This window comes from Rhinoderma darwinii (assembly GCF_050947455.1).
Source record: "Rhinoderma darwinii isolate aRhiDar2 chromosome 5 unlocalized genomic scaffold, aRhiDar2.hap1 SUPER_5_unloc_39, whole genome shotgun sequence".
NCBI lineage: Eukaryota > Metazoa > Chordata > Amphibia > Anura > Rhinodermatidae > Rhinoderma > Rhinoderma darwinii.
This window is the reverse complement of record NW_027461797.1, coordinates 760,135-774,805: the sequence shown is the minus strand read 5'-3', so window position 1 is coordinate 774,805 and position 14,671 is coordinate 760,135. Positions and strand designations below refer to the sequence as shown.

The 14,671-nt window shown below is 49.8% G+C and overlaps 6 non-coding genes and 1 pseudogene across 6 annotated transcripts; all 7 read left to right on the top strand.

Moving 5' to 3' along the window:
* The first annotated feature begins 689 nt into the window (after positions 1-689).
* LOC142692615 (U2 spliceosomal RNA) lies at positions 690-880 on the top strand. Its single transcript, XR_012861043.1, has one exon. It is a non-coding gene; the product is annotated as a U2 spliceosomal RNA (small nuclear RNA).
* Positions 881-2,172: 1,292 nt separating this feature from the next.
* LOC142692614 (U2 spliceosomal RNA) lies at positions 2,173-2,363 on the top strand. Its single transcript, XR_012861042.1, has one exon. It is a non-coding gene; the product is annotated as a U2 spliceosomal RNA (small nuclear RNA).
* A 1,276-nt stretch (positions 2,364-3,639) lies between these two features.
* On the top strand, positions 3,640-3,830 carry LOC142692613 (U2 spliceosomal RNA). Its single transcript, XR_012861041.1, has one exon. It is a non-coding gene; the product is annotated as a U2 spliceosomal RNA (small nuclear RNA).
* A 1,280-nt stretch (positions 3,831-5,110) lies between these two features.
* On the top strand, positions 5,111-5,301 carry LOC142691982 (U2 spliceosomal RNA). Its single transcript, XR_012860482.1, has one exon. It is a non-coding gene; the product is annotated as a U2 spliceosomal RNA (small nuclear RNA).
* Positions 5,302-6,597: 1,296 nt separating this feature from the next.
* LOC142692612 (U2 spliceosomal RNA) lies at positions 6,598-6,788 on the top strand. Its single transcript, XR_012861040.1, has one exon. It is a non-coding gene; the product is annotated as a U2 spliceosomal RNA (small nuclear RNA).
* Positions 6,789-8,080: 1,292 nt separating this feature from the next.
* Positions 8,081-8,271, top strand: LOC142691979 (U2 spliceosomal RNA). The gene has a single exon (XR_012860480.1). It is a non-coding gene; the product is annotated as a U2 spliceosomal RNA (small nuclear RNA).
* Positions 8,272-9,559: 1,288 nt separating this feature from the next.
* LOC142692174 (U2 spliceosomal RNA) lies at positions 9,560-9,687 on the top strand (annotated as a pseudogene).
* The last annotated feature ends 4,984 nt before the right edge of the window (positions 9,688-14,671 follow it).

The window sequence follows — 14,671 nt, the reverse complement described above, 5'->3', positions numbered from 1 at the left end:
AAGGATGGAGGTTGTAGGAGCAAGGAGAAGTTGTCTGTAAAGTTGGTGGATGCCTATTTTCCATTTTGCAGTCCCTTGTCTCCCTCTTGTGGCCTCCTGGAGGCAACTAGCTGTGCAAAAAAAAGACAGCCTGGCGGCCGGCTGTTGCAGTGTTGCCCTCTCAGGCAACACTGAGTGACTGACTGAGCCTCACCGTCTTATATAAAGTTCAGACGGAACTTTGCACGTGTCATAGTGGAGCCCTCAGGATTCCAGAGCCAGCTTTCTGACATCATAATGGGGCCTCAGAGATAAAAGCCTGGGCCCAGGCAGTGTTGGTCAGTGCTGCTCAGCAGGCAGCACTGGACTGGACTGGATTACAGCTGATACAAGGTGTGAAGGAACAAGGGGTGGCTGTGGGCATGCACTTGCTGCCGCTGCCAGTGTTTATCTGCATGGCAGCAGGGCATTTGGGCGTTGCCAGGAAGGCGTTTTTATGTAGATTCCTCCTCTTTCAGCACTGCATTGTGGTGCAAGCAAAAGAAGCAAATCCTGTCTGGCTTCCTCTCCGGCCTTTATTCACCTCCCGTGTAGCTGTGAGTGTGTGAGCCTGCAGGGCCCCATGGAATTGCCTAGAAGTAGGCTGAATCGCTGCAAGGGCTGAACAGCAGTATCGGGCAGGCTCGGGCAACGCGCGGCCCGTTCGGGTTATCGCTTCTCGGCCTTTTGGCTAAGATCAAGTGTAGTATCTGTTCTTATCAGTTTAATATCTGATACGTCCCCTATCTGGGGACCATATATTAAATGGATTTTTAGAACAGGGAGATGGAAATAGAGCTTGCTCTGTCCACTCCACGCATTGACCTGGTATTGCAGTATTTCCAGGACCGGTGCACCCTTTCCTTATGTGTTGACTAAAAGCAGATTCCAAAAGTGTTTTTTGTCTTTGCTATTGTTTCTGTCTTTCTGAAGGGATCTCCCCTTTTAATCCCATTATTTCAACACCTGTTGGACAATGCATGAGTGATAATGAGCTCATTGATTAAATGCAATTAATGAATAGATTGCCACCTCTTGTTGTGTGTCGTCTGTGTTTCTGTGTTTCCGGCATTTCACATTGGAACACCTCATTCACCTTCCTTGTCTTCTCTCCGCCCTCCCTTTTAGGTAAGTTAAAGAGCTGCACCTGAGCCAGCCACTGATTGATTGATTGATTGATTGATTGATTGATTGATTGATTGATTGATTGATTGATGCAGCACAACAGTCAAATAGTGGAGTGGAGTAGGGGAACAGCAAACAGCCAATAAAGCAGCCCGCCCGCTCGCCTGCCCGCCACAATGGACCTACCTGTGTACACTAGATGGATGTGATGGAATGTACTGTCGTCCCTACATTTCAAGAAGAAGTAAGAATTGCAGTTGCAACAAAGCCTTGCTTGCCTACAAAGAGAGCAGCAATTTGGATTTGTTACTATGTTACCTAGAAGAATAACAAACTGTGCAAGGATGGAGGTTGTAGGAGCAAGGAGAAGTTGTCTGTAAAGTTGGTGGATGCCTATTTTCCATTTTGCAGTCCCTTGTCTCCCTCTTGTGGCCTCCTGGAGGCAACTAGCTGTGCAAAAAAAAGACAGCCTGGCGGCCGGCTGTTGCAGTGTTGCCCTCTCAGGCAACACTGAGTGACTGACTGAGCCTCACCGTCTTATATAAAGTTCAGACGGAACTTTGCACGTGTCATAGTGGAGCCCTCAGGATTCCAGAGCCAGCTTTCTGACATCATAATGGGGCCTCAGAGATAAAAGCCTGGGCCCAGGCAGTGTTGGTCAGTGCTGCTCAGCAGGCAGCACTGGACTGGACTGGATTACAGCTGATACAAGGTGTGAAGGAACAAGGGGTGGCTGTGGGCATGCACTTGCTGCCGCTGCCAGTGTTTATCTGCATGGCAGCAGGGCATTTGGGCGTTGCCAGGAAGGCGTTTTTATGTAGATTCCTCCTCTTTCAGCACTGCATTGTGGTGCAAGCAAAAGAAGCAAATCCTGTCTGGCTTCCTCTCCGGCCTTTATTCACCTCCCGTGTAGCTGTGAGTGTGTGAGCCTGCAGGGCCCCATGGAATTGCCTAGAAGTAGGCTGAATCGCTGCAAGGGCTGAACAGCAGTATCGGGCAGGCTCGGGCAACGCGCGGCCCGTTCGGGTTATCGCTTCTCGGCCTTTTGGCTAAGATCAAGTGTAGTATCTGTTCTTATCAGTTTAATATCTGATACGTCCCCTATCTGGGGACCATATATTAAATGGATTTTTAGAACAGGGAGATGGAAATAGAGCTTGCTCTGTCCACTCCACGCATTGACCTGGTATTGCAGTATTTCCAGGACCGGTGCACCCTTTCCTTATGTGTTGACTAAAAGCAGATTCCAAAAGTGTTTTTTGTCTTTGCTATTGTTTCTGTCTTTCTGAAGGGATCTCCCCTTTTAATCCCATTATTTCAACACCTGTTGGACAATGCATGAGTGATAATGAGCTCATTGATTAAATGCAATTAATGAATAGATTGCCACCTCTTGTTGTGTGTCGTCTGTGTTTCTGTGTTTCCGGCATTTCACATTGGAACACCTCATTCACCTTCCTTGTCTTCTCTCCGCCCTCCCTTTTAGGTAAGTTAAAGAGCTGCACCTGAGCCAGCCACTGATTGATTGATTGATTGATTGATTGATTGATTGATTGATGCAGCACAACAGTCAAATAGTGGAGTGGAGTAGGGGAACAGCAAACAGCCAATAAAGCAGCCCGCCCGCTCGCCTGCCCGCCACAATGGACCTACCTGTGTACACTAGATGGATGTGATGGAATGTACTGTCGTCCCTACATTTCAAGAAGAAGTAAGAATTGCAGTTGCAACAAAGCCTTGCTTGCCTACAAAGAGAGCAGCAATTTGGATTTGTTACTATGTTACCTAGAAGAATAACAAACTGTGCAAGGATGGAGGTTGTAGGAGCAAGGAGAAGTTGTCTGTAAAGTTGGTGGATGCCTATTTTCCATTTTGCAGTCCCTTGTCTCCCTCTTGTGGCCTCCTGGAGGCAACTAGCTGTGCAAAAAAAAGACAGCCTGGCGGCCGGCTGTTGCAGTGTTGCCCTCTCAGGCAACACTGAGTGACTGACTGAGCCTCACCGCCTTATATAAAGTTCAGACGGAACTTTGCACGTGTCATAGTGGAGCCCTCAGGATTCCAGAGCCAGCTTTCTGACATCATAATGGGGCCTCAGAGATAAAAGCCTGGGCCCAGGCAGTGTTGGTCAGTGCTGCTCAGCAGGCAGCACTGGACTGGACTGGATTACAGCTGATACAAGGTGTGAAGGAACAAGGGGTGGCTGTGGGCATGCACTTGCTGCCGCTGCCAGTGTTTATCTGCATGGCAGCAGGGCATTTGGGCGTTGCCAGGAAGGCGTTTTTATGTAGATTCCTCCTCTTTCAGCACTGCATTGTGGTGCAAGCAAAAGAAGCAAATCCTGTCTGGCTTCCTCTCCGGCCTTTATTCACCTCCCGTGTAGCTGTGAGTGTGTGAGCCTGCAGGGCCCCATGGAATTGCCTAGAAGTAGGCTGAATCGCTGCAAGGGCTGAACAGCAGTATCGGGCAGGCTCGGGCAACGCGCGGCCCGTTCGGGTTATCGCTTCTCGGCCTTTTGGCTAAGATCAAGTGTAGTATCTGTTCTTATCAGTTTAATATCTGATACGTCCCCTATCTGGGGACCATATATTAAATGGATTTTTAGAACAGGGAGATGGAAATAGAGCTTGCTCTGTCCACTCCACGCATTGACCTGGTATTGCAGTATTTCCAGGACCGGTGCACCCTTTCCTTATGTGTTGACTAAAAGCAGATTCCAAAAGTGTTTTTTGTCTTTGCTATTGTTTCTGTCTTTCTGAAGGGATCTCCCCTTTTAATCCCATTATTTCAACACCTGTTGGACAATGCATGAGTGATAATGAGCTCATTGATTAAATGCAATTAATGAATAGATTGCCACCTCTTGTTGTGTGTCGTCTGTGTTTCTGTGTTTCCGGCATTTCACATTGGAACACCTCATTCACCTTCCTTGTCTTCTCTCCGCCCTCCCTTTTAGGTAAGTTAAAGAGCTGCACCTGAGCCAGCCACTGATTGATTGATTGATTGATTGATTGATTGATTGATTGATTGATGCAGCACAACAGTCAAATAGTGGAGTGGAGTAGGGGAACAGCAAACAGCCAATAAAGCAGCCCGCCCGCTCGCCTGCCCGCCACAATGGACCTACCTGTGTACACTAGATGGATGTGATGGAATGTACTGTCGTCCCTACATTTCAAGAAGAAGTAAGAATTGCAGTTGCAACAAAGCCTTGCTTGCCTACAAAGAGAGCAGCAATTTGGATTTGTTACTATGTTACCTAGAAGAATAACAAACTGTGCAAGGATGGAGGTTGTAGGAGCAAGGAGAAGTTGTCTGTAAAGTTGGTGGATGCCTATTTTCCATTTTGCAGTCCCTTGTCTCCCTCTTGTGGCCTCCTGGAGGCAACTAGCTGTGCAAAAAAAAGACAGCCTGGCGGCCGGCTGTTGCAGTGTTGCCCTCTCAGGCAACACTGAGTGACTGACTGAGCCTCACCGTCTTATATAAAGTTCAGACGGAACTTTGCACGTGTCATAGTGGAGCCCTCAGGATTCCAGAGCCAGCTTTCTGACATCATAATGGGGCCTCAGAGATAAAAGCCTGGGCCCAGGCAGTGTTGGTCAGTGCTGCTCAGCAGGCAGCACTGGACTGGACTGGATTACAGCTGATACAAGGTGTGAAGGAACAAGGGGTGGCTGTGGGCATGCACTTGCTGCCGCTGCCAGTGTTTATCTGCATGGCAGCAGGGCATTTGGGCGTTGCCAGGAAGGCGTTTTTATGTAGATTCCTCCTCTTTCAGCACTGCATTGTGGTGCAAGCAAAAGAAGCAAATCCTGTCTGGCTTCCTCTCCGGCCTTTATTCACCTCCCGTGTAGCTGTGAGTGTGTGAGCCTGCAGGGCCCCATGGAATTGCCTAGAAGTAGGCTGAATCGCTGCAAGGGCTGAACAGCAGTATCGGGCAGGCTCGGGCAACGCGCGGCCCGTTCGGGTTATCACTTCTCGGCCTTTTGGCTAAGATCAAGTGTAGTATCTGTTCTTATCAGTTTAATATCTGATACGTCCCCTATCTGGGGACCATATATTAAATGGATTTTTAGAACAGGGAGATGGAAATAGAGCTTGCTCTGTCCACTCCACGCATTGACCTGGTATTGCAGTATTTCCAGGACCGGTGCACCCTTTCCTTATGTGTTGACTAAAAGCAGATTCCAAAAGTGTTTTTTGTCTTTGCTATTGTTTCTGTCTTTCTGAAGGGATCTCCCCTTTTAATCCCATTATTTCAACACCTGTTGGACAATGCATGAGTGATAATGAGCTCATTGATTAAATGCAATTAATGAATAGATTGCCACCTCTTGTTGTGTGTCGTCTGTGTTTCTGTGTTTCCGGCATTTCACATTGGAACACCTCATTCACCTTCCTTGTCTTCTCTCCGCCCTCCCTTTTAGGTAAGTTAAAGAGCTGCACCTGAGCCAGCCACTGATTGATTGATTGATTGATTGATTGATTGATTGATTGATTGATTGATTGATTGATTGATGCAGCACAACAGTCAAATAGTGGAGTGGAGTAGGGGAACAGCAAACAGCCAATAAAGCAGCCCGCCCGCTCGCCTGCCCGCCACAATGGACCTACCTGTGTACACTAGATGGATGTGATGGAATGTACTGTCGTCCCTACATTTCAAGAAGAAGTAAGAATTGCAGTTGCAACAAAGCCTTGCTTGCCTACAAAGAGAGCAGCAATTTGGATTTGTTACTATGTTACCTAGAAGAATAACAAACTGTGCAAGGATGGAGGTTGTAGGAGCAAGGAGAAGTTGTCTGTAAAGTTGGTGGATGCCTATTTTCCATTTTGCAGTCCCTTGTCTCCCTCTTGTGGCCTCCTGGAGGCAACTAGCTGTGCAAAAAAAAGACAGCCTGGCGGCCGGCTGTTGCAGTGTTGCCCTCTCAGGCAACACTGAGTGACTGACTGAGCCTCACCGTCTTATATAAAGTTCAGACGGAACTTTGCACGTGTCATAGTGGAGCCCTCAGGATTCCAGAGCCAGCTTTCTGACATCATAATGGGGCCTCAGAGATAAAAGCCTGGGCCCAGGCAGTGTTGGTCAGTGCTGCTCAGCAGGCAGCACTGGACTGGACTGGATTACAGCTGATACAAGGTGTGAAGGAACAAGGGGTGGCTGTGGGCATGCACTTGCTGCCGCTGCCAGTGTTTATCTGCATGGCAGCAGGGCATTTGGGCGTTGCCAGGAAGGCGTTTTTATGTAGATTCCTCCTCTTTCAGCACTGCATTGTGGTGCAAGCAAAAGAAGCAAATCCTGTCTGGCTTCCTCTCCGGCCTTTATTCACCTCCCGTGTAGCTGTGAGTGTGTGAGCCTGCAGGGCCCCATGGAATTGCCTAGAAGTAGGCTGAATCGCTGCAAGGGCTGAACAGCAGTATCGGGCAGGCTCGGGCAACGCGCGGCCCGTTCGGGTTATCGCTTCTCGGCCTTTTGGCTAAGATCAAGTGTAGTATCTGTTCTTATCAGTTTAATATCTGATACGTCCCCTATCTGGGGACCATATATTAAATGGATTTTTAGAACAGGGAGATGGAAATAGAGCTTGCTCTGTCCACTCCACGCATTGACCTGGTATTGCAGTATTTCCAGGACCGGTGCACCCTTTCCTTATGTGTTGACTAAAAGCAGATTCCAAAAGTGTTTTTTGTCTTTGCTATTGTTTCTGTCTTTCTGAAGGGATCTCCCCTTTTAATCCCATTATTTCAACACCTGTTGGACAATGCATGAGTGATAATGAGCTCATTGATTAAATGCAATTAATGAATAGATTGCCACCTCTTGTTGTGTGTCGTCTGTGTTTCTGTGTTTCCGGCATTTCACATTGGAACACCTCATTCACCTTCCTTGTCTTCTCTCCGCCCTCCCTTTTAGGTAAGTTAAAGAGCTGCACCTGAGCCAGCCACTGATTGATTGATTGATTGATTGATTGATTGATTGATTGATTGATTGATTGATTGATGCAGCACAACAGTCAAATAGTGGAGTGGAGTAGGGGAACAGCAAACAGCCAATAAAGCAGCCCGCCCGCTCGCCTGCCCGCCACAATGGACCTACCTGTGTACACTAGATGGATGTGATGGAATGTACTGTCGTCCCTACATTTCAAGAAGAAGTAAGAATTGCAGTTGCAACAAAGCCTTGCTTGCCTACAAAGAGAGCAGCAATTTGGATTTGTTACTATGTTACCTAGAAGAATAACAAACTGTGCAAGGATGGAGGTTGTAGGAGCAAGGAGAAGTTGTCTGTAAAGTTGGTGGATGCCTATTTTCCATTTTGCAGTCCCTTGTCTCCCTCTTGTGGCCTCCTGGAGGCAACTAGCTGTGCAAAAAAAAGACAGCCTGGCGGCCGGCTGTTGCAGTGTTGCCCTCTCAGGCAACACTGAGTGACTGACTGAGCCTCACCGTCTTATATAAAGTTCAGACGGAACTTTGCACGTGTCATAGTGGAGCCCTCAGGATTCCAGAGCCAGCTTTCTGACATCATAATGGGGCCTCAGAGATAAAAGCCTGGGCCCAGGCAGTGTTGGTCAGTGCTGCTCAGCAGGCAGCACTGGACTGGACTGGATTACAGCTGATACAAGGTGTGAAGGAACAAGGGGTGGCTGTGGGCATGCACTTGCTGCCGCTGCCAGTGTTTATCTGCATGGCAGCAGGGCATTTGGGCGTTGCCAGGAAGGCGTTTTTATGTAGATTCCTCCTCTTTCAGCACTGCATTGTGGTGCAAGCAAAAGAAGCAAATCCTGTCTGGCTTCCTCTCCGGCCTTTATTCACCTCCCGTGTAGCTGTGAGTGTGTGAGCCTGCAGGGCCCCATGGAATTGCCTAGAAGTAGGCTGAATCGCTGCAAGGGCTGAACAGCAGTATCGGGCAGGCTCGGGCAACGCGCGGCCCGTTCGGGTTATCACTTCTCGGCCTTTTGGCTAAGATCAAGTGTAGTATCTGTTCTTATCAGTTTAATATCTGATACGTCCCCTATCTGGGGACCATATATTAAATGGATTTTTAGAACAGGGAGATGGAAATAGAGCTTGCTCTGTCCACTCCACGCATTGACCTGGTATTGCAGTATTTCCAGGACCGGTGCACCCTTTCCTTATGTGTTGACTAAAAGCAGATTCCAAAAGTGTTTTTTGTCTTTGCTATTGTTTCTGTCTTTCTGAAGGGATCTCCCCTTTTAATCCCATTATTTCAACACCTGTTGGACAATGCATGAGTGATAATGAGCTCATTGATTAAATGCAATTAATGAATAGATTGCCACCTCTTGTTGTGTGTCGTCTGTGTTTCTGTGTTTCCGGCATTTCACATTGGAACACCTCATTCACCTTCCTTGTCTTCTCTCCGCCCTCCCTTTTAGGTAAGTTAAAGAGCTGCACCTGAGCCAGCCACTGATTGATTGATTGATTGATTGATTGATTGATTGATTGATTGATTGATTGATGCAGCACAACAGTCAAATAGTGGAGTGGAGTAGGGGAACAGCAAACAGCCAATAAAGCAGCCCGCCCGCTCGCCTGCCCGCCACAATGGACCTACCTGTGTACACTAGATGGATGTGATGGAATGTACTGTCGTCCCTACATTTCAAGAAGAAGTAAGAATTGCAGTTGCAACAAAGCCTTGCTTGCCTACAAAGAGAGCAGCAATTTGGATTTGTTACTATGTTACCTAGAAGAATAACAAACTGTGCAAGGATGGAGGTTGTAGGAGCAAGGAGAAGTTGTCTGTAAAGTTGGTGGATGCCTATTTTCCATTTTGCAGTCCCTTGTCTCCCTCTTGTGGCCTCCTGGAGGCAACTAGCTGTGCAAAAAAAAGACAGCCTGGCGGCCGGCTGTTGCAGTGTTGCCCTCTCAGGCAACACTGAGTGACTGACTGAGCCTCACCGTCTTATATAAAGTTCAGACGGAACTTTGCACGTGTCATAGTGGAGCCCTCAGGATTCCAGAGCCAGCTTTCTGACATCATAATGGGGCCTCAGAGATAAAAGCCTGGGCCCAGGCAGTGTTGGTCAGTGCTGCTCAGCAGGCAGCACTGGACTGGACTGGATTACAGCTGATACAAGGTGTGAAGGAACAAGGGGTGGCTGTGGGCATGCACTTGCTGCCGCTGCCAGTGTTTATCTGCATGGCAGCAGGGCATTTGGGCGTTGCCAGGAAGGCGTTTTTATGTAGATTCCTCCTCTTTCAGCACTGCATTGTGGTGCAAGCAAAAGAAGCAAATCCTGTCTGGCTTCCTCTCCGGCCTTTATTCACCTCCCGTGTAGCTGTGAGTGTGTGAGCCTGCAGGGCCCCATGGAATTGCCTAGAAGTAGGCTGAATCGCTGCAAGGGCTGAACAGCAGTATCGGGCAGGCTCGGGCAACGCGCGGCCCGTTCGGGTTATCGCTTCTCGGCCTTTTGGCTAAGATCAAGTGTAGTATCTGTTCTTATCAGTTTAATATCTGATACGTCCCCTATCTGGGGACCATATTGTAATGGCAGGAAGGAGGTGAAGGGAAAGTGAGCCCTAATCTACCCACCGCCCTGTCCCTGCCTACTTGCAACGACCCGCCCTAGGCGACGAGGTACAACTGGGCGGCGGTCCCTACGCTGGCTAAGTGCACAGGAAGACAAACAGGGAACACGCAAGGGAAGGGGCAGTAGCCACGGAACGCCACGAGGAAACGGGGCGGCGAACGAACAGTCAGGACCAGGACGAAGTGAGTACACCCGAGCGGACACGGAGACAGAAGCAAGCCAGGGCAAGCAAAGCAGGTCAAGCAGAACTGCAGCAAGGCAGAAGCACGGCAGAAGCAGGCTGGAGCAAGCAGCAGTGGGGCCAGGAATCCAAAAGAATTACAAGCACTGAGGGAGAGCACAGGGCAGGTAATAAAGGGCAGGGGGCGGAGCTAACTCCGAGAGACCAGGCCGCGATAGGCTCTCCCACTCCTGAGCCTGCCACCCTGGTTGGTGGGAGAAGGTGTCAGTCGAACAGGTCTGGCCTCAGGTGTGGATTGATTAATCCCAGGAGTGTAGCTAGATGAAGTACCTGGCAGATCCCTAACAGTACTCCCCCTTTTATGAGGGGCCACCGGACCCTTACTAAGGGGACCCGGTTTAGTGGGGAAGAGGAGGTGGAACCTCCTGATCAATACCCCAGCGTGAACATCACGGGCAGGTACCCAAGTCCTCTCCTCCGGCCCGTATCCTCTCCAATGGACCAGGTACTGGAGGGAGCCCTGGACCATCCTACTGTCCATAATCTTGGCCACCTCGAATTCCACCCCCTCAGGGGTGAGAACGGGAACAGGAGGTATCCTCGAGGGGGACCAGTACGGGGAGCAGCGTTTAAGGAGGGAGGCATGGAAGACGTCATGTATGCGAAAGGATGGGGGGAGCTCCAGACGGAAGGATACAGGGTTGAGGACTTCAATGATCTTATAAGGTCCAATAAATCGGGGAGCAAACTTCCTGGACGGGACCTTAAGGCGCAAGTTCCTGGACGACAACCAGACCAAATCCCCGACGACAAACCGGGGGTTAGCAGAACGTCTACTATCCGCCTGAATCTTTTGTGCGCTCTGGGACGCCTCTAGGTTCTTCTGAACCTGGGCCCAGACAGTGCACAGTTCCCGATGAACCTCCTCTACCTCAGGATTATTGGAACAACCAGGGGAGACGGAGGAGAACCTAGGGTTAAACCCGAAATTACAGAAAAACGGGGAGACCCCTGACGAGTTACTGACCCGGTTATTCAGGGAAAATTCAGCAAGGGGAAGGAATGAGACCCAATCGAATTGACAGTCAGAGATGAAACACCTTAAATATTGTTCCAGGGATTGGTTGGTCCTTTCCGTTTGGCCATTGGTTTCGGGATGGAAGGCGGAGGAGAAGGACAGATCAATCTCCAACTTTTTACAAAAAGCTCTCCAAAATAAGGAAACAAATTGTACCCCTCTGTCAGAAACGATATTGACTGGGGCCCCATGGAGACGCAGGATGTGTTTCACAAACAAAGAAGCTAACGTCTTGGCGTTAGGTAGCTTCTTAAGGGGCACAAAGTGGCACATCTTGCTGAAGCGGTCGACTACCACCCACACCACCGACTTGCCCTGAGATGGAGGCAAATCGGTGATAAAATCCATGGAGATATGGGTCCAAGGTCTCTGGGGAATGGGCAAGGAACGTAGTAGGCCCGCAGGTCGGGACCTAGGGGTTTTGGACCTAGCGCAAACCTCACAAGCGGCGACGTAAGCCCTAACATCTTTAGGCAACCCAGGCCACCAATAGTTTCTGGTAATGAGGTGTTTGGTGCCCAAGATGCCAGGATGACCGGATAGAGCGGAGTCATGGTTTTCCCTGAGTACCCTCAGCCGGTATTGCAGGGGAACAAACAGTTTGTCCCCAGGGACGTTCCCGGGAGCTGCACCCTGATCAGCCGCGATATCAGAAGCTAAATCAGAATCCGTGGCAGAGACGATTATACCAGGGGGTAAAATACAAGCGGGATCCTTCTCGGAAGGAGGATTGGCCATGAAACTACGTGACAGAGCGTCAGCCTTAATATTCTTGGACCCAGCCCTATAGGTAACCAAGAAATTAAATCTGGTAAAGAATAGTGCCCACCGAGCTTGTCTAGGATTAAGCCTCCGGGCCGATTCTAGGAAAACCAGATTCTTGTGATCCGTAAGGACCGTTACCTGGTGTCTGGCCCCCTCCAGGAAGTGCCGCCACTCCTCAAAAGCCCATTTAATGGCTAGAAGTTCGCGGTTGCCAATATCATAGTTACTCTCCGTGGGCGAAAACTTCCTAGAGAAGTAAGCACAGGGGCGGAGATGGGTGAGGGAGCTGGTACCCTGGGACAGGACGGCCCCCACTCCCACCTCGGAAGCGTCAACCTCCACAATAAATGGCTCCTCTTGGTTGGGCTGAATCAGCACGGGGGCCGAGATAAAGCACTTCTTGAGAGTCTCAAAGGCCTGGACGGCCTCAGGGGGCCAATGGAGGACATCGGCACCCTTGCGGGTAAGGTCCGTAAGAGGCTTAGCGACGACCGAGAAGTTGGCAATAAATCTCCTGTAATAGTTGGCGAACCCTAAAAAACACTGTAACGCCTTAAGGGAGGCAGGTTGGACCCATTCCGCCACAGCTTGAACCTTGGCAGGGTCCATGCGGAATTCATGAGGAGTGAGGATTTGCCCTAAAAATGGTATCTCCTGTACCCCAAAGACACATTTTTCAGTCTTAGCAAACAGATTATTCTCCCGAAGGACCTGGAGCACCTTCCTGACATGCTCCACGTGGGAGGACCAGTCCTTGGAAAACACCAGTATGTCATCAAGGTACACAACAAGAAAATTACCCAGGTACTCTCTCAGGATTTCATTAATAAAATTCTGGAAGACAGCAGGGGCATTACACAACCCAAAGGGCATGACCAGGTATTCGAAATGACCCTCGGGTGTGTTGAACGCAGTTTTCCACTCATCCCCCTCTTTGATGCGGATAAGGTTATATGCCCCCCGTAGATCGAACTTAGAAAACCATTGGGCTCCCTGAACCTGATTAAAAAGATCCGGAATCAAAGGAAGTGGGTACTGGTTCCTTACGGTGACCTTATTCAGGTTACGATAATCAATGCACGGCCTAAGACCACCATCCTTCTTCCCCACGAAGAAGAAGCCAGCACCTACAGGAGAAGTCGAGGGGCGAATGAAACCCTTGGCCAGGCATTCTTGGATATACACCCTCATCGCTTCACGTTCAGGACATGAAAGATTAAATATCCTACCCTTAGGAAGCTTGGCACCAGGCACCAAATCGATAGCGCAATCGTAATCTCTATGGGGGGGCAACACCTCGGAGGCCTCCTTAGAAAACACATCGGCGAAGTCCTGAACAAACTCAGGAAGCGTGTTTACCTCCTCCCGGGGAGAAATAGAGTTAACAGAAAGACATGACATCAGACATTCATTACCCCATTTGGTGAGATCCCCAGTATTCCAATCAAATGTGGGATTATGCAACTGCAACCAGGGAAGGCCTAAAACCAGATCAGACGATAATCCCTGCATCACCAGTACAGAGCACTGCTCCAAATGCATGGAGCCAACCAGGAGTTCAAAAACAGGAGTATGCTGAGTAAAATAACCATTAGCAAGGGGTGTTGAGTCGATTCCTACTACAGGGATAGGATAAGGTAAATCAATACAAGGCATCTTTAGAGACATAGCAAATTCCACAGACATGATATTAGCAGATGAGCCAGAATCCACGAAAGCACTGCCCGTGGCAGACCGGCCAGCAAACGAGACCTGAAAGGGAAGCAAAATTTTATTGCGTTTCACATTAACGGGAAATACCTGTGCGCCCAAGTGACCTCCCCGATGATCACTTAGGCGCGGAAGTTTTCCGGCTTCTTATTCTTGCGCCTGGGACAGGTGTTCAGTAGATGCTTGTCGTCCCCACAGTAGAAGCAGAGACCATTCATTCTGCGAAACTCCCTACGTTGTCGAGGGGACATGGAGGCCCCGAGTTGCATAGGTACCTCCGAGTCCTCCGTGGAGGGGCGAGGAGACGGGACCTCGGGGGGAATCGCAGAAAAGTCAGAGGGGAGCACACTGAAGCGTTCTAGCTGACGTTCCCTGAGACGTCGGTCAAGTCGTACTGCTAGGGCCATAACCTGGTCAAGGGAGTCAGGCGAGGGGTAGCTAACCAGCAGATCCTTCAGGGCGTCAGATAATCCTAACCTAAACTGGCACCTTAGGGCCGGATCGTTCCACTGAGAAGCTACGCACCACTTCCTAAAATCAGAACAGTATTCCTCAACCGGTCTTCTACCCTGACGTAAGGTCACCAGCTGACTCTCGGCTAAAGCAGTCCTGTCAGTCTCGTCGTAAATGAGTCCGAGGGCAGAGAAAAAACGATCAACAGAGGAAAGTTCAGGGGCGTCAGGAGCCAAGGAGAAGGCCCACTCTTGGGGCCCTTCCTGGAGTCGGGATATAATGATACCCACCCGCTGGTTCTCGGAACCTGAGGAGTGGGGCTTTAGGCGGAAATACAGTCTGCAACTCTCCCGGAAGGAGAGAAACGTCTTACGGTCCCCTGAAAACCGGTCAGGTAACTTGAGGTCGGGTTCTAGAGGTGAGGTGAGGGGTACTACTAAAGCAGCGTCACCCTGATTGACCCTTTGGGCCAGGGCCTGGACCTGTAGGGAGAGGCCCTGCATCTGCTGGGTCAGGGTCTCAAGGGGGTCCATGAAAGCGTCAGCGTAGGAGAAATGGTAGACTAGGTAAGGGCTTGTAATTATGTAATGGCAGGAAGGAGGTGAAGGGAAAGTGAGCCCTAATCTACCCACCGCCCTGTCCCTGCCTACTTGCAACGACCCGCCCTAGGCGACGAGGTACAACTGGGCGGCGGTCCCTACGCTGGCTAAGTGCACAGGAAGACAAACAGGGAACACGCAAGGGAAGGGGCAGTAGCCACGGAACGCCACGAGGAAACGGGGCGGCGAA